Source organism: Ovis canadensis, chromosome 18 (assembly GCF_042477335.2).
Source record: "Ovis canadensis isolate MfBH-ARS-UI-01 breed Bighorn chromosome 18, ARS-UI_OviCan_v2, whole genome shotgun sequence".
Classification (NCBI taxonomy): Eukaryota; Metazoa; Chordata; class Mammalia; order Artiodactyla; family Bovidae; genus Ovis; species Ovis canadensis.
The window spans coordinates 41361181-41383300 of record NC_091262.1 but is presented as its reverse complement, the minus strand read 5'-3'; the positions used below and the strand labels follow the sequence as shown (position 1 = coordinate 41383300).

The 22120-nt window shown below is 45.0% G+C and overlaps 2 long non-coding RNA genes and 1 pseudogene across 2 annotated transcripts in view; 1 reads left to right on the top strand and 2 right to left on the bottom strand.

The window, feature by feature from the left end:
* LOC138423292 (uncharacterized) overlaps positions 1 to 13064 on the bottom strand; it is a 33425-nt gene extending 20361 nt beyond the window's left edge. The window contains exon 1 of the long non-coding RNA XR_011250214.1: positions 12958 to 13064. This is a non-coding gene — a long non-coding RNA (uncharacterized lncRNA). The remainder of the gene's footprint in view (positions 1 to 12957) is intronic.
* LOC138423293 (uncharacterized) overlaps positions 1 to 13317 on the bottom strand; it is a 150961-nt gene extending 137644 nt beyond the window's left edge. The window contains exon 1 of the long non-coding RNA XR_011250215.1: positions 13209 to 13317. This is a non-coding gene — a long non-coding RNA (uncharacterized lncRNA). The remainder of the gene's footprint in view (positions 1 to 13208) is intronic.
* Positions 13318 to 21680: 8363 nt separating this feature from the next.
* Positions 21681 to 21781, top strand: LOC138424057 (U6 spliceosomal RNA; annotated as a pseudogene).
* The last annotated feature ends 339 nt before the right edge of the window (positions 21782 to 22120 follow it).

The window sequence follows — 22120 nt, the reverse complement described above, 5'->3', positions numbered from 1 at the left end:
AGAAATGGCTGGGAAACCTGATGTGTGTGCTCAGCCACTTCCGTCGTGTCCTATTCTTTGCGACCCTATGGACTGTAGCCCACCAGGCTCCTCTGTCCATGGCAATTCTCCAGGCAAGAATACCGGAGTGAGTTGCAATGCCCTCCTCCAGCGATCTTCCCAACACAAGGATCCATCCCATGTCTCTTATGTCTCCTGCACTGGCAGGCAGGTTCTTTTCCACTAACTATACCTGGGAAGCCCAACCTACCAGTCAATCCACAATGGCAGAAAGCCCTGCCTTTTATATTTGCCATTAAGGTGGCCTACACTTCATGCAGGTTTACCGGTCCCTACTCTATACGGTCAGAGTCTCAGATCCTAATCCACTGGCACTGAGGTGTTGGGGATACTGTCATTCTCTCCTCCCTGGTCCCCCACTGCCCCAGCCCAAGCTGGGAGGTTGGACAAGGGAATAGGGATTCACTGGGCAGGGGTCAGAGGACTCCCTGGTGCCCTATCCCCAGTCAGTCCTAGTTCCTGACACCATGAAGGACTTTCACATCATACTGGATGAGGGTGAGCTGCATTAGAGGGCACAGGTGTGGCATCTGCTGGAGGAGGCAACAGATGACAAGATCACCGAAGCTGGAGTGAAAGTTACTCTGGATGGAATGGGCAACTCACAGAAACCTTGGGGCCAGACTCAAGAGGCTAGCAAACTTACGACAGAAGGGACTCAAGTCCCTGTGATCTGGAGGATGTATGTGTCACTCATCTGCGAATCGCAGCTTCTTCCTTTCTGTGCAGCTGAGATTTGATCTAACTAAAGGGGAGGGAGTGAGAGGAAGCTCAGTAAAAAAAACTCGAGCAAAGGTTTGTTGTTTCTGTTTTTGGTTAACCTATTATAGAAGTTTTCAAACAATCAAAAGCAGACTATTGGAATGCAATGAAATCACCCAGCTTCAGTATTTAACAAATGGCCAATCTTTCTTTGTTAACATGAATCCCAATCAACTCCCATATTTCCCAAAGGTGACTCAGGGCTTTCTGGAGACATACCATAGACTCCTCTGCCAGGACCTCACTAAAAAGCAAGAGAAGCCAGCTACAGAAGCCACTGTCTGCAGTCTAAAAACAGTATTTACAGAAACCAAAACTAGTTTCTTAGTGTGGTCAAGCATAAAAAAATTGGAAACAGCATTCAACTTAACTCATCTTTTACTACTCCCCTATCCTTCCCCCTCCAACAAAACAACACTGGCAAAGCAAAGTATCATGTTATACTGTGGAAATTCAATATTTTGAATAACACTCAGAATCTGAACTTCAATGGTTCTACCTACAGCAGTATAATACAGAATTTTAAATGCTTTTCTTAAAGAAAACACTGACAAAAATGTCAGCGCCTATAAAACAGCTGGGAGTTTATTATGAATTTGATATTCTTTTTTCCCTTCCAGTTTTATTACACTATAATTGATATACGGCACTGTGTAAGTTTAAGGTATACAGCACAATGATTTGATTTATATACATCATGAAGTGTATAACATGTTTAGTAAACATCCATCATCTCATATAGGTAAAAAAATATTAAAGAAACAAAAAATTACTTTTCTTATGATGAGAACTCAGTATTAATCTCTTAACAACTTTCATAAATAACATACAGTCATGCTATGTTTATCATGTTGTATGCCACTGCTACTGCTAAGTCACTTCAGTCGTGTCCGACTCTGTGCAGCCCCATAGATGGCAGCCCACCAGGGTCCCCCGTCCCTGGGATTCTCCAGGCAAGAACACTGGAGTGGGTTGCCATTTCCTTCTCCAATGCATGAAAGTGAAAAGTGAAAGTGAAGTCACTCAGTCGTGTCCGATTTCGCGACCCCATGGACTGCAGCCTACCAGGCTCCTCCATCCACGGGATTTTTCCAGGCAAGAGTACTGGAGTGGTTGCCGTTGCCTTCTCCATCATGTTGTATGTTATATTCTTATTACTTATTTATCTTAAAACTAATTAATCTGGACTTCCCTGGTGGTCCAGTGGTTAAGAATCTGGCTGCCAATACAGGGGACATGGGGTCAGTCCCTGCTCTGGGAGGATTGCACATGCCATGGGGCAACTAAGTCTGTGCACCACAACTACTGAGCCCATGTGCCTTGGAGTCCGTGCTTTGCAAGAGCCGGTGCTTTTCAAGAGAAGCCACTGCAGTGAGAAGTCTGTACACTGCAACTAGAGAGTAGCTCCTACCCACTGCAACTAGAGAAACCCCACAAAGCAACGAAGACCCAGGGCAGCCAAAAATAAATTAAGAATCAAATTAAACAACTTTCAAAACTGACATAAAACCTTTTGACTGCCTTCATCCAATTCTCCTTTCTCCCCACCCCAGACTCTGGTAAGCTAAAACCCTAATCTGTTTTCCTATGAGTTTGTTCTTGAAATATAATTGACTCATAACACTATGTTAATTCTTGCTAGAGAACATAGTGAATATTTGTGAACATATTTCTATACATTTCAAACTGATCACCAGAATAAGTCTAGCTACAATATATCACCATACAAAGGTATTACATAATTACTGACATTCTATACACTGTCCATTTCATACCTGTAACTCATTTATTTTGTAACTGGAAGTTTGTGTTTTTCTTTTTTTTAATTTGGCTGCACTGGGTCTTAGTGCTGTGGGATCTTCATTGCAGCATGCAGGATCTTTCAGTTGTGGCATATGGGATCTCAGTTTCCTGACCAGGGATCAAACCCACATCCCCTGAATTGCAAGGCAGATTCTTAACCCCTGGAAGACCAGGGAAGTCCTTCGTCGTTCTATTTTTAATCTTCTGAGGGATCCTCAACTTTTCCATGGTGGTTACTCCAATTTATATCCCCACCAACAATGCACAAGACTTCCCTTTTCCCAGTATCCTCACCAATACCTGTTATCTCTTGTCTTTAACAACAGCCATTCTGACAGTTGTGAGGTGATTATCTCATTGTGGTTTTGATTTTCATTTCCCATTTGACTGTGATGTTAAATAAGCATCTTTTCATGCGCCTGTTGACAATCTGTATGTCTTCCTTGGAAAAGTGTCTATTCAGGTCCTCTGTCCATTTTTCAGTCAGGTTGTTTTCTTAACATTGAGTTCTGTAAGTTCTTTGTATATTTTGGATATTAACCCCTGATCAGTGTTGGTGATATAGAAAAGCCAGGACCATCATATACTACTGGTTGGAGTGAATTAGTACACCACCTTGAGACTGTTGGCGGTATCTGCTAAACTCCGAATGTGTTTTGCTACCAGTCAGCCAGGAGGCCCAGAACAAGTTACTGAAGCTCTTCGTGTGCAATAGACGAGGCTAGAGGATCTCACTGGCCCCCTCTCTCTATTGCAGCATTTTCAGGGGTTCTGAATCACCAGCATAGATCTACAGGATCATCGGTTTCTCCATAGTTTTAATATATTCATTTCCAAGACATTTTTTCCTAGCTAAGAAATCCCAATGTAAAGGCTGCCTGTCCTAGTCGAAGAAAAGCTTTTACACAAATACTAGCTGCTACCTATACCAGATGGCAATATCAATGTCCACATAATCAAGAGTGTTTAAAAGAATTTACTGAGATTTCCCTGGTGGCTCAGTGGCTAAGAATGTGCCTGCTGACCCAGAGCACATGGGTTTAATCCCTGCTCTGAGAAGATTTCACATGCTGTGGGGCAACTAGGCCGTGCGCCACTACCACTGAGCCCATGCTCTAGAGTCTGTGCTCCACAGAAAGAGAAATCATTGCAATGAGAAGCCCATGCATCACAACAAAGAGTAGCCCCCACTTAACACAAGAGAAAGTCTGTGTGGAGAATGACATTCTAACATGTATACTATCATGTAAGAATTGAATCGCCAGTCTATGTCTGATGCAGGATGCAGCATGCTTGGGGCTGGTGCATGGGGATGACCCAGAGAGATGTTATGGGGTGGGAGGTGGGTGGGGGGTTCATGTTTGGGAACGCATGTAAGAATTAAAGATTTTAAAATTTAAAAAATAAAAAACTAAAAAAAAAAAAAAAGATGGAAGAAAAAAAAAAAAAAGAAAGTCTGTGTGAAGGAATAAGACCCAGGGCAGCCAAATATAAATAAATAAAACTGTATGATGCCTAAGTGCAATCATTATGCCAGAGAGTTAAGCAATGGGCATTAACTCTCCCAGACTTCAAACAATACTGCAAAGCTACAGTAATCAAAACAGCATGGTACTGGCACAAAATTAGACAGTTGGATAAATGAAACAGAATAGAGAGACCCAAAATAAACCCATACATCTATGGACAATTAATCTTCAACAAAGGAGGAAAAGTCAGTCTTCTTCAGTAAGTGGGGTTCAGAAACACTTCCTAGATATGTCACTGGGCAGTGTGCGTCACCCCACCTGTTCTGCCCCAACCACACCAAGACGCCCTCACATCTCCAAGGATGCTCAAGCCCCTGAGAGTCAGGACCCACCATCTCTGGCTCTGGCCTGCCCAAAGCACATTATCCCACCACCAGACATTTGGCCCCCACCCCCATACCAGGTACCCCCACTTCAGCCTGGCCCCTCTGCCTGGAGGCTCTTCTGGCCCGAGCTCTAGGATGGATGGATGGTTGGGTGGATGGACAGGTGCTAGACTGATGGATGGATGGATGAAGGGTGGAAAGATGGTTGGATGGATGGTTGAATGGATGTGTGGATGGTTGTTTGGATGAGTGGATGGCTAGATGGATGAATGGCTGAGTGAGTAGATGGGTGGATTGATGGATGGATGGATGGATGGTTGGATGGACAGACAGCTGGATGGGTGGATGGGTGGGTGGATAGATGAATGAATGGATGGTTGGATGGAGCCCCTGGCAAAGGGGCTCTGGGGTAACTAAAGAGAAGGCACCCACCCCAGCACTAGCACTGCAGAGACCTCACAGATGAGAGGGCTGGGAGGGAATGCTAGGGGCTGCCATTAAAGTGCCGGGCACCCCTTTTTTCATTATCAGACAAGTCATCTCATAATAGATGAAAGAGCAACACATGCAGAGTTAAGGCAGGGTCCCCAAAGCTGGGAGTAGGGTGAACATTGCCATATCCAGGAGCCCCCAGGGCAGCTCCCTCATTAAGTCAACGCAAGTGAGAGATGTCTCTGCCTCTGACTGTGGCGTGTCACAGCCATTGAAGCTGCACCTTTCTCACTGCTGATTAAGCACTGACCAGCTTGTGATCAAGAAGAAAACTATTCCTTGAGGAAACACAATTAACTGACAAGCCAAAAACTGTGAAAGTCCAAAGGAGACACACAATCAAGAGCTCTGTCTGGAGGGGCTCCTGCTCTGAAGAGTTGCAGCGCAGGGACATTCCCTCAAGAGCAGACGGCACCGTCCACCCTGCCACACACCAGCTCCCTCCTGTCTGCCCCCTGAAGAGCAGGGAAAGGTCACAGGTAGAATCTTTGCTGCACACGGACACAGAAAAAGGCACGTCCAGGCGGGCTGAGGTCAGGACTACCTCAGGGACTCACGATCGAGCAGTCAGGCCAGGTGGGCAGCATCAGAACTCACTCTCTAGCTAGAGATCCAAGGTAGATCCTGGTGTGTAGGCCTGGCAGGCAAGCTGGGACACACACACACACAACACACGACTGACACTTAGCAGGCACTCTACTGTAACAGACCTTCATGCACATTATTTCTGGTCTTGCTCCATCCTCGCCATAGCGGCTGGCTGGCAAGAAGCAAAGAGCAGGCCTCAATGTGCCCCTCTCAGGAGGAGGCCCTTGCTGGCCAGCAGCTGCTGGCGGCTTCCTGGACCTCCTAATTCCCTACCCCATAGCTGTCACCGGCTCTGGGTGACATGCACAGATATCAGAACACACGGCCCATCATCACACTGGAAGACCCAAGAACACAAACCGCGTTTCATTGGAGCAACGTGCACCCTTGCTGCCCAGTGGGGGTGGGGTGGGTGGGTTAAGAAATCCATCACTGCTAAACACAGGCATTGGCTCAGCGAACAGGTTTCCTAGTTTCCAAATAATGGATTTTTCTAAGACTTTGACAGACCAACCCGGGGAAAACTACACAACATTTCTTTTTCCAACTTTAAACTTTTCTTTTGTATTGGGGTATAGCTGATTAACAATGCTGTGATAGTTTCAGGTGAACAGCAGAGGACTCAGCCATACATATACATAAAAATCTCTCACAGTAAATGTTACAGGCTATTCAATTACAAACGCCAAAAATGAGTAAATTATCAGATGTGTTATTTGTGGGCCCCAAGAAGAAAGACCCATCATGAACAAAGAGCTACACAAGCTGAATATTGTAGAATATGTCCAGTCTACAACCACTGTCGACACCCAGCAACATCGATACACCACTGCTTTCTTTTAAAAATAGCTCTTTTGACTGGAAAATTAGGTCTGGGATTAAATTTCTGTACCTGTGTTAAACCATATGCTAAGAGTCAACCATGTGAATTCACTTTGTTAGTATTTAATTATGCTTCCAGAGTTCAAAACCTGAGTTGGTCAATATGTCTGTCAAACAAATTAGGCAATTTTAAAATCTTTCCCCCCTTTCTTGGTAGAAAAACCCATTGAGGTTTGAGTATAAACTGCTTGAAATACCATTTTTAGTCACTAAAGTTTGTATTAAGGCAAAAAACTCCAGCTGTCATAAAATGTATCAAAACCAGAAAATGGCTGGGCTAACTTATTGGAGAAGGCGATGGCACCCCACTCCAGTACTCTTGCCTGGAAAGTCCCATGGATGGAGGAGCCTGGTGGGCTACAGTCCATGGGGTTGCTAAGAGTCTGATAAGACTGAGCAACTTCACTTTCACTTTTCACTTTCATGCATTGGAGAAGGAAATGGCAATCCACTCCAGTGTGCTTGCCTGGAGAATCCCAGAACGGAGGAGCCTGGTGGGCTGCCGTCTATGGGGCCGCACAGAGTCGGACACGACTGAAGTGACTTAGCAGCAACAACTTAATAGTCATGAGTCTGAGCAACCTCCGGGAGTTGGTGATAGACAGGGAAACCTGACATGGTACAGTCCATGGGGTCGCAAAGGGTCGGACACAACTGAGCAACTGAACTGAAAAACGATTACATATTATACCAGAACACAAGAAACATGCCAAAGAATGTAAAACAAAACAGCTGTATACCCTAGTTTCTATAATATTTTCATCAAACTACAAATGGTTCAGCTTTGCTCCAATATATATTTACACCACAACTGTGCAAGAACTAAGAAGCATATGCTTCTATCATTTTATAACACAAAGTCTCCTTGTAAATTATAAATAAAAATTGCTTTAAAAAATCTAGTACTTTTTATTCCAACCACTGAAATGTAAAAAGTATTTCACTTGTTTATCCTTTATGGCAACCTTTACAAACTGAAATAAAAAAGAAAAAAATAACTCAGAAATACTGAAGAAAAAAAAAAAAAAAGACTACCTGAGTACAGTTATCTTTCAAAGACAAGCTCTACACGGAAACTCTTTAGTGGCCAAAATAAGCCTAATGAGCCTCTTGAAAAGAACATCATTTAAGCCTTTACACCACTTAAGTATTCAAAGTCATACTGCCGAACAGTCATAAAGTCACTTGTTGGGAGTTAGTCCAACAAATCTGAAGCACCATAAGCACAAAAGCTCACCCTAAACCTTTAAATCAATGGGCTAGATAAGCTATCCAAGAATAGCTAACAAAAGGTGTAGTTATGCTTTCTCAAAGTCCAACTAGTTAAAAAGCTACAATGCAAAAACAAATTCAGTTAAAGAAAAATACTTATACCACGTTATTTTAAAAGTTCATTAGTTTACACAAGTCAATAAACTATTCTGCTGCAGATTATCAGCAACCAGCAAAGTGACAGATGAAAAACATCTTGTGTTCTTCTTGTGGGCTGTCGTTTCAGTCGTGTCCGACTCTTTGTGACCCTATGGATCACAGCCGGCTAGGCTCCTCGGTCCATGGAATTCTCCAGACAAAAATACTGGAGTGGGTTGTCATGCAGTTCTCCAGGGGGTCTTCCCAACACAGGGATCGAACCACGTCTCTTATATCTCCTACAGTGGCAGGCAGGCTCTTTACCACTAGCACCACCTGGGAAGCTCCATGTTCTTAAAAGCAGCCAAACAAATTAAACTAAATTAATAGAGGAAGTCATTAACCATGAAAAAGTGATGACCATCTGGTTTGGGATTTTAAAAGTTTTTATCAGAGGCAAACCAAGAGAACCACATAGTTTAAGTTATTCCAATCCCTATTTAAAATTGTTACCCAGTATGTTTCTGCCACCAGAGCAGAAAAAGTTACCAGTTTAGTAGAGCCTGCCAGGAGCTGGCAACAACAGAAACAACTTTTAACGTCATAAACCATTGATAGGACTTAAAATGCATTTATAAACTGTATTGGTATTATACCATTAAGATATATGTACACACACATAAAGTTCTTGACTATCTCCATGAATCCAATTTCAGTCATTTTAGAACTTTAAAAACATACATCTATTATGTATTCAAAATAAGTAAAATGGTTAGCAACATTGACACTTTACAATTAAGGCTGTTTTTCACAGACAAAAACTATTCACCAAGAACACACATAGAAATTGCCTTTAACTCAATATTACACTGTTTATTATACCGCTTATTTAAAAAAAAAACTACAACTGTCAAATATAGTTGACACGTCTCAAATATCTGTGCTAAACGTTAACAGAAACAAAATACTAAGACTATTAAAGCATCATCCCATTTATCTCTGGCTAAATGTAAAATCAGTTTTTATTACCTAAACATAACATCAATACACAGAAAAGGAACCTTCCAAGATTCAAACTTTGTCAGATAATCCAACAAATAAAAGTTAAATGTACTCATTTTAAATGTTAGTTTTATCTTTAATGTAACTACTCAGTGCTTACTCAGCAAATTATCAGTCAGTCAGTTCAGTCGCTCAGTCCTGTCCGACTCCTTGTGACCCCATGGACTATAGCACACCAGGCTTTCCAGTCCATCACCAACTCCCAGAGCTTGCTCAAACTCATGTCCATCGAGTCTGTAATGCCATCCAACCAACTCATCCTCTGTCGTCCCCTTCACTTCAATCTTTCCCAGCATCAGGGTCGTTTTCAATGAGTCAGTTTTTTGCATCAGGTGGGCGAAGTATTGGTGCTTCAGCATCAGTCCTTCCAATGAATGTTCAGGACTGATTTCCTTTAGGACTGACTGGTTTGATCCTGCAGTCCAAGGGAGTCTTCTGCAACACCACAGTTTGAAAGCATGAATTATTCGGCACTCAGTTTTCTTTATAGTCCAACTCTTACATCCATACATGACTACTAGGAAAAACCATAGCTTGGACTAGATGGACCTTTGTTGACAAAGTAATGTCTCTGCTTTTGAATATGCTGTCTAGATTGGTCATAGCTTTTCTTCCAAGGAGTAAGCATCTTTTAATTTCACGGCTGCAGTCACCATCTGCAGTGATTTTGCAGCCCCTCAAAATAAAGTCTGTCACTGTTTCCATTGTTTCCCCATCTATTTGCCATGAAGTGATGGGCCTGGATGCCATGATCTTAGTTTTTTGAATGCTGAGTTTTAAGCCAACTTTTTCACCTTCCTCTTTCACTTTCATCAAGAGGCTCTTTAGTTCTTCTTCATTTTCTGCCAGAAGGCTGGTGTCATCTGCGTATCTGAGGTTATTGAGATTTCTCCCAGCAATCTTGATTCCATGCTTAAATATGTTGTACTATTGTTTAACAAGAGAAACCTTGAAGTTTAAAAAAGAATCATGAAAAAAGCTTTCAGTTCAGTTCAGTCACTCAGTTGTGTCAGACTCTTTGCAACCCCTTGAATCGCAGCACACCAGGCCTCCTTGTCCATCACCAACTCCCAGAGTTCACTCAGATTCACGTCCATCGAGTCAGTGATGCCATCCAGCCATCTCATCCTGGGTCGTCCCCTTCTCCTCCTGCCCCCAATCCCTCCCAGCATCAGAGTCTTTTCCAATGAGTCAACTCTTCGCATGGGGTGGCCAAAGTACTGGAGCTTCAGCTTTAGCATCATTCCTTCCAAAGAAATCCCAGGGCTGATCGCCTTCAGAATGGACTGGCTGGATCTCCTTGCAGTCCAAGGGACTCTCAAGAGTCTTCTCCAACACCACAGTTCAAAAGCATCAGTTCTTCGGTGCTCAGCCTTCTTCACAGTCTAACTCTCACATCCATACATGACCACAGGAAAAACCATAGCCTTGACTAGACGGACCTTAGTCAGCAAAGTAATGTCTCTGACACTGTTTCCACTGGTTCCCCATCTATTTCCCATGAAGTAATGGGACCAGATGCCATGATCTTCGTTCTCTGAATGTTGAGCTTTAAGCCAACTTTTTCACTCTCCTCTTTCACTTTCATCAAGAGGCTTTTTAGTTCCTCTTCACTTTCCGCCATAAGGGTGTCATCTGCATATCTGAGGTCATTGATATTTCTCCCTGCAATCTTGATTCCAGCTTGTGCTTCTTGCAGCCCAGCGTTTCTCATGATGTACTCAAAGTGCTGCACTCAATATGCCAGCAAATTTGGAAAACTCAGCAGTGGCCACAGGACTGGAAAAGGTCAGTTTTCATTCCAATCCCAAAGAAAGGCAATGCCAAAGAATGCTCAAACTACCGCACAATTGCACTCATCTCACATGCTAGTAAAGTAATGCTCAAAATTCTCCAAGCCAGGCTTCAGCAATACGTGAACCGTGAACTTCCTGATGTTCAAGCTGGTTTTGGAAAAGGCAGAGGAACCAGAGATCAAATTGCCAACATCCACTGGATCATCAAAAAAGCAAGAGAGTTCCAGAAAAACATATATTTCTGCTTTATTGACTATGCCAAAGCCTCTGACTGTGTGGATCACAAGAAACTGTGGAAAATTCTGAGAGAGATGGGAATACCAGACCACCTGACCTGCCTCTTGAGAAATCTGTATGCAAGTCAGGAAGCACCAGTTAGAATTGGACATGGAACAACAGACTGGTTCCAAATAGGAAAAGGAGTACATCAAGGCTGTATATTGTCACCCTGCTTGTTTAAGTTATATGCATATTTTCACCATTACAGAAGCTCAATTCTTCTTCAGTGTTTTCATAAAATTGTTAGTTCCAAAAGAATATTCCTTTCTCCTTACGAGAAAGGAACTAACTAACTTTGCGACCCCATGGGTTGCAGCACCGCCAGGCTTCCCTGTTCTTCACTGTTTCCTAGACTTTGCTCAAATTCATGTCCACTGAAGTCTGTGATGCTATCTAATCATCTCATCCTCTGCAGCCCTCTTCTCTAATTCACTGCTGCAGTAAGGATACCCCTTTACTCTATCTCCTCTCCCACTATCATTCAGCCAGTTTAGAGGTAAAGCACTTCCTCCAGAAAGATATCCTTAACTATCCCAAATCTGCATCATTTTCCTTTGATGTCCTACAGTGAGGATTAATTTTTTGTGCCATGGATCCTTCACAGTCTGGTTGTCTTTGGGCATTTACCCAGAATTTTTGTACAAACATGTAAAACAGTACTACAAAAGAAACCAACTGTATTGAAAGAGTTATAAAGGCATTTAGAATATCATGTGTTGTGGTATTCTATGAGCTCCTTAATTGCTACAACAAACATTTAGCTGCTGATCCACGAACTACCACAATTATGAAACAAGGAACAGCATACATTACACCTGAATGTATCTCCCACAGCTTTATGCTGGGATGTGAAAACATATAGCTAATACTGCTGTGGGAGGGTTGTTTTGCTTTTTTGTGGGGGAGGAAACCTAGTCATAACTGAACTACAAACTTTAGTTAGAAAATAGAAAAAAAACTTTCTCCCGTCCAAGTTCAAGGGGTGTTCTGAATTATAAACACCCTACATCAAGAATCCTTGCTCTAAAACATCTGGTTTTAAAAAAGCTATCCACCGAAGTAGTCACATAGCTTCTCCGAGTGGGAGAAAGCAGGTATTAAGAGTCAGTTACGGGGAAAACAAACTTGTCAACCTCTTAAATATTCCATAGTTACAATACACTTGGGTTTTGTGTATATGACTAAAAGTAATTCTAACGCACATTAAAGTTTGAAAATCCCTACAATTTTTTGCAGACATCTTGACATCCATGGTACTAACAATAATAATGAAGGAGAATTTTAAAGTTGCTAGCCTTACAAAACTTTACTTCCACTTAAGTTTACTGTTAAGTCTCCACTTCAACGTAAATTAATAGATGGTAGTAATTGTGAAAATCACAGCGCTTGTCTTCCCCTGGAAATCAAGCTCTCTACAGTCAGCCTACACGTTGATCAGAGACAGTAAAAACTCAACTTTCAAATCACTGTTGATCAAATATTACCGCAATTAGCCAAACCACTACCGTACTTAAAAGGCTGACATCAAGGCAACGGGACTTCAAAATGAAAACATATTAAGGCAGTTTTCAGTTATTGTTTTACAATCCACAGCGCGCCGAGAGCGCGCTCACGTTCCCATAGGACCTTGGTACTCGGGTTTTCGGAAGGCAAAAGGATACCTTCGGGCGACACAAAGCCGAGTCGGATGCTCGCGCTTTTTCCTCCTGTCCCCACCCACCTCCCCGCCGGCCACTGCGGAAGAACGAGTTCCCGCTCCGAGGCGGGGGAAGGAGGAGGCACTCCTCTGCCCTAAAGCCGCGTGTGCAGCCGCGAGCCGGGAACCCAGGCGCCGGCGCCTGTGATGGGGCGGCCATCTTAAAACACAGTTCTCCCACCCCGAGGGGCAAAGCTCCTGCTCTCCGCGAGGTACCCCACCTCCCGGCTCCGGCTGCCCCGGAGCGCCAACCTTCGAACGCCCACGCGGACGGGAGAGCCCCGCACGGCGCCCGAAACAGCCGCCGCCGCCGCCACCCTACAGCAGGTTACCTTCTCCGCGCCCTCTTCCTCTCAACGGCAGTCACGGTACCAAGGCTGTGCCGCGGGGCAAGTGCTCCCTCTACCACTGTAACGCCTGCCTAACGCTTCCGCCTCCCAAAATATTTTTATCCTCACGACGCACAGAAATACCCCGCCGCGATGCGCTTCCCCCGCACAAAGTCCTGCCCACCGGGTCCCCAGGTCGCGACCCCCGCCATCCCGGCGCCGTTAGATGCCTTTCCCCAGGGGCTCAGACTCACCCTCCTGGAATTTAGTCTCCAGGTCCTGCTTCGGAGTCATTTATAAGTGATTCGCCGCCGCCTCCCTCCTTCTCCCACCTGCCTCAACTACAGCCCTCTACTTTCTACCCCACCCAGCTTCCTGTCAGAGGCGCCATCAGGCACCGCCAACTTTACATACTAGGCTGGATTTGCCACCGCCCGCAGAGCCCATCTCCGCAACCCAGGCAACCGCTGGTCCAGCCAACGGCTGCCCGCCGCCCACGGGCCCCTGCGCCCGCGCCAACCGGGGCACGCCGGGATTGGTAGTTCCCACGCCCTTGAGGGGTACCGCGAGGCGAGGCAGGGTCGGAGGCCTCCCCACTTCTCCACCCTTAATGCCAATGCCCAACCCCCACCCCCGCCCCCGAGGCGCCTGCGTTTTTCACTTCAATTCCCTTCAGTCGCTCAGTCCTGTCCGACTCTGTGACCCCCACGGACAGCAGCACACCAGGCTTCCCAGTCCATCGTCAACTCCCAGAGCTTGCTCAGACTCATGTCCATGGAGTCAGTGATGCCATCCAACCATCTCATCCTCTCTAGTCCCCTTCTCCTCCTGTCTTCAATGTTTCCCAGCATCGGGGTCTTTTCCAATGAGTCAGTTCTTTGCATCAGGTGGCAACATCAGTCCTTCCATTGAATATTCAGGACTGATTTCCTTTAGGATGGACTGGTTGGCTCTCCTTGCAGTCAAAGGGACTCTCAAGAGTCTTCTCCAACACCACAGTTCAAAAGCATCAGTTCTTCATTGCTCAGCTTTCTTTATATAGTCCAACTCTCACATCCATACATGTCTACTGGACAAACCACAGCTTTGACTATAAGGACTATTGTTGACAAAATAACATCTCTGCTTTTTAATATGCTGTCTAGGTTGGTCATAACTTTTCTTCCAAGGAGCAAGCGTCTTTTAATTTCATCTGCAGTGATTTTGAAGCCCAAGAAAAGAAAGTCTGTCACTGTTTCCATTGTCTCCCCATCTAGTTGCCATGAAGTGATGGGACTGGATGCCATGATCTTCGTTTTTTGAATGTTGAGTTTTAAGCCAGCTTTTCCACTCTCCTCTTTCACTTTCATTAGAGGCTCTTTAGTTCCTCTTCACTTTCTGCCAAAAGGGTGATATCAACTGGATATCTGAGATTATTGATATTTCTCCCAGCAATATCAATAACCTCAGATATGTGCAGATGACACCACCCTTATGGTGAAGAGGAACTAAAAAGTCTCTTAATGAAAGTGAAAGAGGAGAATGAAAAACTTGACTTAAAGCTCAACATTCAGAAAACTAAGATCATGGCATCTTGTCCCATCACTTCATGGGAAATAGATGGGGAAACAGTGGAAACAGTGTCAGACTTTTTTTTTTTTTTTGGCTCCAAAATCACTGCAGATGGTGATTGCAGCCATGAAATTAAAAGATGCTTACTCCTTGGAAGGAAAGTTATGACCAACCTAGATAGCATATTCAAAAGCAGAGATAGTACTTTGCCGAAAAAGGTCCATCTAGTCAAGGCTATGGTTTTTCCAGTGGTCATGTATGGATGTGAGAGTTGGACTGTGAAGAAAGCTGAGCGCTGAAGAATTGATGCTTTTGAACTGTGGTGTTGGAGAAGACTCTTGAGAGTCCCTTTGACTGCAAGGAGATCCAACCAGTCCATCCTAAAGGAGATCAGTCCTGGGTGTTCATTCGAAGGACTGATGCTGAGGCTGAAACTCCACCTCATGCGAAGAGTTGACTCATTGGAAAAGACTCTGATGCTGGGAGGGATTGGGGACAGGAGGAGAAGGGGACGACAGAGGATGAGATGTCTGGATGGCATCACTGACTTGATGGACATGAGTTTGAGTGAACTCCGGGAGTTGGTGATGGACAGGGAGGCCTGGTGTGCTGCAATTCACGGGGTTGCAAAGAGTTGGACACGACTGAGCAACTAAACTGAACTGAATCTTAATTCCAGCTTGTGCTTCATCCAGCCCAGCATTTCGCATGATGTACTCTGCATATAAGCCAAATAAGCAGGGTGACAATATACAGCCTTGACATGCTCCTTTCCCAATTTGGAACCAGTCCATTGTTCCATGTCTGGTTCTAACTGTTGCTTCTTAACCTGCATACAGATCTCAGGAGGTAGATAAGGTGGTCTGGTATTCCCATCTCTTGAAGAATTTTCCAGAGTATGTTGTGATGTACACAGTCAAAGGCTTTGGCGTAATCAGTAAAACAGAAGTAGATGTTTTTTCTGGAATTATCTTGCTTTTTTGATGATCCAGCAGATGTTGGCAATTTGATCTCTGGTTCCTCTGCCTTTCCTAAATCCGGCTTGAACATCTGGAAATTCACGGTTCATGTACTGTTGAAGCCTAGCTTAGAGAATTTTGAGCATTACTTTGCTAGCTGTGAGATGAGTGCAATTGTTTGAACATTCTTTGGCATTGCCCTTCTTTGAGACTGAAATGAAAACTGACCTTTTCCAGTCCTGTGGCCACTGCTGAGTTTTCCAAGTTTTCTGGCATATTGAGTGCAGCACTTTCACAGCATCATCTTTTAGGATTTGAAATAGCTCAACTGGAATTCCATCACCTCCACTAACTTTGTTCGTAATGATGCTTCCTAAGGCCCATTGACTTCGCATTCCAGGATGTCTGGCTCTAGGTGAGTTATCACACCATTGTGGTTATCTGTGTCATAAAGATCTTTTTAATGTAGTTCTTCTGTGTATTCTTGCCACCTTTGCTTAATATCTTTTGCTTCTGTTAGGTGCATACCATTTCTGTCCTTTATTGTGCCCATCTTTGCATTAAATGTTCCCTTGGTATCTCTAATTACAGCCTAGATTTGATTTTGCATTATTGTCAGGGCGAGGGAAAGTGAGGCTTTGCCTAACCCAAACAAAAGTAGGGGAAAAGCCCAGATGCAGAAGTCTATAGGCAATATAGGACTGCAACGATGTGGGCTTGGGAATGGCCAGAGAGAAACAGCAGCTTCTGAAGCCCCTTGTCAATAGCATTTTGAGCAGCTTCTGCACAGGTAAGCTTCAGGGCCAGCAATCTGGCCAGAAAGGGGGTAGGTCATGCAGTCTGCCTCTGGATGTTTCATTATTCAGCAAGCTCATTGCCATTTTATTTGGTGGGACTGACGGCCATCTGTGGGGTCCTGCGCCTCCCTTCACCAGGGTCCTGCGGAAAAGGGATGAAGTGGGTGACACTGGGCAGGCTGAGAGGTCAGCCTCTGGCTTTTTGAGATAATGGAGCTCTGCCTGCTGCTGAAAGAGGCGACCGTGAATAACACTACATGATACCGATGTTGGGGTTCTGTACCTGTCTTACTTGTGCAATTTTTTGTCACTTAATTGTTATTAGGTGACAGTTAGGTGCTGTTATTGAATATACATGAGTCCACCTGCAATGCAGGACAAGCGCCACCTGCAGGTTCACTCCTTGGGTGGGGAATATCCCCTGGAGAAGGAAATGGCAACCCACTCCAGTATCCTTGCCTGGAGAATTCCATGGACAGAGGAGCCTGATGGGCTGTAGACCATGGGGTCACAAAGAGTCAAACACGACTGAGAGACTGAGCACAGAATTTAAAGGATTTTCTCCTGTCGTTCACCTGTTCAAAAAATCCTTAGTTTGCTCAGCTGCAAAATGGGGAGAATAAGACTACCTTCCCATCGGTTTCCTGTGAGAATTGCATAGACAGGCTGAATGATGAACTGATGCTCAACAAACGGTTAAAGAGGACACATCCCAAAGTCCTTACCTTGGTGTTTGAAGTCCAAACAGCCCCCAGCTGTCCCTCCAGGCTTTATTCTTGTCCTCACAGCTTTCTAAACCCTCTTGTGAACAGGCTATGCACCCCATGAATTCCAGACCCCTCTTCATTTATCTGACTACAGTTTTTCCTTCAACTTTCCCTTAATACAACCTCTTCTCTGACCACAGAAACCCACAAAGAACCCTCACTCCCTTTTTCTGCATAGCATCTATCAAAGAAAGAGGCAGGGGCCTCCTGGCGACCCCACCACCACACCAAAACTCTGAGGTACATGTCTTGTTTTAACATTTTGAATACAAAATATTTTAAAATCATTGAAAAAATGAAAGTTGCTCAGTCATGTCCAGCTCTTTGCGAACCCATGGATTATACATTTCATGGACTTCTCCAGGCCAGAATATTGGAGTGGGTAGCTGTTCCCTTCTCCAGGGCATCTTCCCAACCCAGGGAAGAACTCAGGTCTCCTGCATTTCAGGTGGATTCTTAAACATTAAACACCTCCCTATTCCCCCTCTGCCCCTGGTAACCACCATTCTACTTTTTAAATATTTATTTATTTGGCTGCACCCGGGGCTTCCCTGGTGGTTCAGCGGTAAAGAACCCGCCTGCAATGCAGGAGACCTGAATTCAATCCCTGGGTTGGGAAGAGCCCCTGGAGAAGTAAATGGCAACTCACTCCAGGATTCTTGCTTGGAGAATTCCATGGATAGAGGAGTCTGGCAGGCTACAGTCCATCGGGTCACAAAGAGTTGGACACGACTGAGCAACTAAAACCATCACAACTTATCTGGCTGTGCCAGGTCTTAGTCGAGGAACACAAGATCTTCCATCTTTGTTTTGGCATGTCAGATCTAGTTCCCTGACCAGGGGTTGAACCCAGGCCCCCTGCATTGTCAGCATGTAGTCTTAGCTACTGGACCACCAGGGAAGTCCCCCTGCTTCCATCTTTTGATTCCTGTGAATCATGCTGCTCTGAATGTGGTGTACAGATATCCAGTCGATTCTCTGCTTTCAGTTCCTTTGGGTGTCTTTGCAGAAACAGAATTGCTGGATCTCATGGTAATTCTATGTGTAATCTTTGGAGGAAGTTCCTTTGGAACTTTAGCCTCTAATGTAAGTCACCTCCATAGTGCTGGCCTCTGTTTCTTCTTCTACAAAATATGAGACGGAGGGGAAAGATGAAATGAGAGGGGAGGCTGAGATAAGGCAGGGCTTAAGGAGGTCTAAGAAGCTCAGAAATTCGTGAACACCTGGGAAAGTGAAGTGAAAGTGCTAGTCGTTAAGTCATGTCCGATTCTTTGTGGATTGTAGCCCACCAGGACCCTCTGTCCATGGGATTTTCCAGACAAGAATAATGGAGTGGGTTGCCATTTCCTCCTCCAGTGGATCTTATTGATCCAGGGATTGAATCCAGGTTTCCTGTATTGCGGGCAGATTCTTTACCGTCTAAGCTACCACAAACGTGCTGGTTGCCCTTCCTTGAGTCTCACTGAGTGTAAGGAGGAAAGCTTTCTTTATTACAAAAAGGAAATGCACAACTTGATTTTCACTGGATATTGGGCCTGGGGACCCCTAGAGTTAGAGGGTGGAGGATGGGTGGCCAAGGTTGCACCAGTTGGCCTGGTGGCATGGTTGGGACCCCTCTGCTTCACTGCATCCCAGTCCAGCATTTCCTCCTCTCTTCCCTCCAATTCTCAGTTTGCCTGTCTGTATTCAGAAGAAGAAGGTGAAGCCAGGGTTGAAGTGTGTCTGCAATCCAAACACTCTTGAAATTGTAATAAGAAAATTGCCTTGAGGGAAACTGTAGCGTCTTCCACTGTCACCATGGACATGGCTGAGATGAGCACTCTGAAGACCCTGGTACTCCTGTCTTCTTTTCTCCTCCCTCTGGGTGTACTAGCCGAAGCTAAACCCCACTCCTTAGTGGTCTGGGGAGATCTTTGTAGCCAACACCATCTTTCTTCTATTTCCGTTAAAACTCTCCAAGGTCATCCACTGCCTCAGGATCAAGCCCCAGGTGCAAACACCTTAACAAGACCTGTGTGGTCCTGGCCTGCTCTTGCTTCAGTCTACCTCTCTGGTCTTGATTACCCATCCCCTCCTGCACTAGATGCTCCAGCCACATTGGGCTAGAAAGAGCAAAGCCCAGTGGACTTTCAAGCTTCCAGGATGCCACATGCACTTTTTGGTTTTCTTTTTTTCTTGGCCATGCTGCTCAGCATGCAGGATCTTAGTTCCCCAACCAGGGATCAAACCCACAGCCCGTGAAGTGGGAGTGCAGAATCTTAACCACTGGACTGCCTGGGAAGTCCCTCACAGTTAACGTTTAAAGACACTGTGAGAGATGGGAGGTCCAGAGATGATGGCCCAGCATTGTCCTCAGTCTTGGTTGGCTGAAAAGGAATTAAGTATCATTGGAAGGGCTTGGTGCTCCAGGGCCAGGCAGACATGTGAAGGGATCAGGGCTGCCTGAGAGACTAGAGGTCTGACCTCAGGGGAGCCACTGCCGGGCAGGCAGGCCCAGCACCACCAGCTCTTCTGACTTTATGTAAAAAGGAACCAGAAATCTGGATTTTAAGCAGAAAGGCCTGATTAACAAATGTTGACAATGTGTTGGCTGAACAAAACCCACCTGTGGGTCACTTGTAACCTGCAGACTGCCAGTCTTCACCTCTGGAGTAGACTGAGTCAGTCCCTGAACCTTGCAGGATGGGTTCAGTGGGTGGGGACAGGCCTCCATGCCCTCCTTCTATCTCAGATCTGGTGGGAAGAGTCGTGCCACCAAGAGTGAGAGCAGGTGCCCCATGCCTGTCACCAAAGACACCGCTCCCTGGCAACCAGCACCTCCCACCCTGAGTCCCCCAGTCCTCAAGGAATTAGCACCTGATCTGGTGGGTCAGACCAGAATGCCAGGCTAGGACATAAAGGGAGTGGCAGCTCAGGCAGTGATGGGAGGGGAGCAGGTGGCAATAGTGAATGGAGTCAAGTCTAGAGTCCAGCCTCACGTGCCCGTGTCCCTGGGGGTTGTTCTGAACCCCTCACCCTTTGTCTCTGTGGCCAATGTTTCTCATAATACTGTCAATTTGATCTCTTGTGTCTGAAATTCATAGTGTATGTACTATTGACACTTTTATCTTTCTGTTTTCTTTTTTACAGTATGAAAGTGAAAGTGTTAGTCACTCAGTTGTGTCTGACTCTTTGATACCCCATGGACCCACCAGGCTCCTCTGTCCATGGGATTCTCCAGGCAAGAACATTGGAGTGAATAGCCATTCCCTTTAGGGATCTTCCCGACCCAGGAATTGAACCTGGGTCTTCTCATTGTAGGCAGATTCTTTACCATCTGAGCCACTAGAGAAGCGTCTTTTACCGTATAGAGCTTCTCATTTAATTTTCCAAGTGAACATTAAAATCAGCTTGTCTGACTGCAAGAAGAAAAAAAAGTGCTTCTATTTCTTATGGGATCATGTTAAATCTACAAATGAGCTTAGGAAGAAACAATAAGTACAGTCTTCCACATTTAGGACATAGTGTGTGAGGGTCTACTTGTGTGCCTTTTGGCGATAGTATAATTTTCCCATATATGTGTTTCACACATCTCAAGTTCACTTCTCAATACTTTTGCTTTAATTAACATTATAAATGAAATATGCTCTTTCATTATGTCTTCTAACTTCCTTTTGTTTCTTGTTCAGTCATGAAATCGTGTCCTACTCTTTGTGACCCCATGGACTGCAGCATGCCCATATCCTTCATGTCCTTCACCATCTCCTAGAGTTTGCAAACTATGTCCATTGAGTTGGTGATGCCATCCAACCATCTCATCCTCTGTCATCCCTTTTTCCTCCTACCCTCAATCTTTCCCAGCATCAGGGTCTTTTCCAATGAGTCTGCTGTATGCATCAGGTGGCCAGAGTATTGGCCAATGAGTCCTTTAGCATCAGTCCTTCCAAAGAATATTCAGGGTTGATTTCCTTTAGAATTCAGTGATTTGATCTCCTTGCCAGTTCAAGGGACTCTCAAAAGTCTTCTCCAGCACCACAATTCAAAAGCATCCGGCTTTTGTTTCTGCATGAAAGCTGTTTTTCATGTGTGTCAATTTTACATCCTTTTCGTTCATGCTGTTCACAGACTATGCCTGGCCGTCTGCTTCCCCCTTGTGGGGACATGGGTGCATTGCCCATTCTGGCCCCTGTGGTTGGATGCACCCTTTGCTTCAACTGCCTTTTACCAAAACTCCATTCCTTCTTGACCCACTGGAACTCATCTTCTAGTAATCTTCTCATGAAAGATCCATCCATTTGATTAGTATTTCCAGAACTCATACATGTTTTTAAATGATACGTCCGTAGCCTTTATCCATGAAGAAATAGCCTCAGTTCAGTTCAGTTCAGTCGCTCAGTCATGTCTGACTCTTTGCGACCCCATGAATCACAGCACGCCAGGCCTCCCTGTCCATCACCAACTCCCAGAGTTCACTCAAACTCATGTCCATAGAGTCGGTGATGCCATTCAGCCATCTCATCCTCTGTCGTCCCCTTCTCCTCCTGCCCCCAATCCCTCCCAGCATCAAAGTCTTTTCCAATGAGTCAACTCTTCCCATGAGGTGGCCAGAGTACTGGAGTTTCAGCTTCAGCATCATTCCTTCCAAAGAACACCCAGGTGCTCGCTTCGGCAGCACATATACTAAACATGTATCTGTATTGGAACGATACAGAGAAGATTAGCATGGCCCCTGCGCAAGGATGACATGCAAATTCGTGACGCGTTCCATATTTTTTCCCACTGGGACCGTCTCCCCGATGGCTCCCCCTGGTAGCACTTGTCCTTCTGGAAGATTCACTCCCGCTGTCGCCCCGGCCCTGCCCGGCGCCCTCTGCAGGGGCCATCGATGCGTCCTGTGTGCCTCCTGGCCAGACGCTGCGCTACACCAAGGCGTTTTTTAATACTCAACTTTAGTATTTTTACTATTATGAGACCTTCCCTCCAAATTCTTCAATAAAAATTGCTTTTCAAAAAAAAAAAACCAACAAAGAACACCCAGGACTGATCTTTAGAATGGACTGGTTGGATCTCCTTGCAGTCTAGCCTAGATGGGTATAAACATTTCTCAGCTCAC